Source organism: Corapipo altera, unplaced genomic scaffold (assembly GCF_003945725.1).
Source record: "Corapipo altera isolate COAL_440 unplaced genomic scaffold, ASM394572v1 57343, whole genome shotgun sequence".
NCBI classification, from domain to species: Eukaryota; Metazoa; Chordata; class Aves; order Passeriformes; family Pipridae; genus Corapipo; species Corapipo altera.
Window position 1 is genome coordinate 1 of NW_020890215.1, and position 1,752 is coordinate 1,752.

At 57.8% G+C, this 1,752-nt stretch overlaps 1 long non-coding RNA gene across 2 annotated transcripts; it reads right to left on the reverse strand.

The window, feature by feature from the left end:
* Window positions 1-350: 350 nt before the first annotated feature.
* LOC113942372 lies at window positions 351-1,480 on the reverse strand. 2 transcript variants are annotated; one of them, XR_003525903.1, is made up of 2 exons: window positions 1,442-1,480; window positions 351-808 (listed from the first exon to the last, which is right to left on the reverse strand). It is a non-coding gene; the product is annotated as an uncharacterized LOC113942372 (long non-coding RNA). The 2 variants fall into 2 exon arrangements; XR_003525902.1 differs by having other exon boundaries at window positions 1,419-1,451.
* Window positions 1,481-1,752: the final 272 nt, after the last annotated feature.

A 1,752-nucleotide genomic window follows, 5' to 3' on the forward strand; every position in this document is an offset into this window, starting at 1 on the left:
TCCCCCAAATCCACACATTTTCCCCTCAGGATTTCCTCCCACCCCCCGCCATTTTTTTTTTCTGGCCTCAACACCTGCTGCTTTTCCCTCAGGATTTCCTCCCACCCCTCAAAATCTGCCTCTTCCACCCCAAAATCTACCCCAGATCCCCAAATCAGAATTTTTTACCTCAGAAGCGCCCCATTCCCAAATATTTGCCTCATCACCCCCAAATCTACCTTTTTTTAACCTCTAAATCTGATCCAGACCCCAAAATCTCTTTTTTTTCTGGCCTCAAAACCTGCTTCTTTTCCCTCAGGATTTCTTCCCACCCCCAAAATCTGCCCCAGAGCCCAAAATCAGAATGTCCCCACCTCTAATATTTGTCTTATCACCCCCAAATCTGCATATTCCACCTCAAAATCTGCTCCTTTTCCCTCAGGATTTCCTCCCACCCCCTGAAATCTGCCTTTTCCACACCAAAATCTGTTGGGTTGGGTTTTTTTTTTTTCCTCAAAACTTGACTTTCCCTCGGGATTTCCCCTCACCCCCCAAAATCTTCCTCTTCAACCTGAAAATCTGCCCCAGAGCCCCAAATCAGACTTTTTGAGGGGCCCAAAACTGGCTCCTTTTCCCTCAGGATTCTCCCCAAAAATCTGCCTTTTTCACCCCAAAATCTGCCTTTTCCACCCCGAAATCTACTCCAGACCCCCAAATCTGCATTTTTTTACCTCAGAAATGTTGCCCGAAGTTCTTGGCTCCTCTGGGAGCGGGGCCCTTGTGCTCCGTATGGGATCCGTCCTGGAGCCCTTTCCCTGCTCCCTGTTTTCTGGGAAAAGGGAATAAAAGAGGCAGGAAGATGAAATTTTCCCCTCAGCACAATGAAAATTCCCTTTTTTTTTTTTAATGCGGGATGAGGGTCAGGACAATGAGCCCGAGGGTCAATCCCGGCTGTGCCGGGCTGGGAATTCCAGGATCTCCCGGTTCCTGATCCCGAGGGGGTTTTCCGTGGGCAGCCCCCCGTTTTTTGGGGGATGGGGGGTGGTGGTGTTGCATCAGGAATGGCACCAACTGCTCAAGGCAATTGTGCAACAGGAAGGGGCCCCAAAATTCCCCGGACACCGAGGGGGGAGCCGGTCGCGGGGGGTGTGTGTGTGTCCCGCTGCCGTGCCCTGAGCCACCCCCAGGCCGTGTACCCCCTGTCCCCACGCCGGGACCACCCTCCCGGCCCTGGGACCCCTCTGTCCCCACGCCAGACCCCCACGTGCCCCCCTCGCGACTCCCGCTCCCCAGCCTGAGACCCCCCTGTCCCCGCCCCGGGACCGCTCCAGGCCCCCCTGTCCCCACCCCTTGTCCCCAGCCGCGGATCCTCCGGGACCCCTTGTCCCCACCCTGGGCCCTCTCTGGGACCCCCCTGCCCCCCGAGGGTCCCCGCGCACGTGGGCTCCTTCACTTTCTGAACCGGCCGGGTGGGCCCGGCGCGCCCCCGGCCACCTGTGCCTCCGACCAATCAGAAAAATCTCCGCGCTGCCGCCCGCCAATGAGAGCGCTGTCGCTAGGTAGATTAGCGCGCTAGTGTCAGCGGGCAGGGAGGGCGGGCTCGTCCCCATCGTGCAAGCACCACCGGCCAATCACGACAGGAGGATCTGATGATTGACAAGCTATCAAACGAATCAGAGCAGGGCGAACGATGACGGCCGGGAGAAGGCGTGGTCGCACCTTGAGCGACACCTCATCCAGCCAACCAGAGCGCGGGGGTGCGGCGCGGCAGCC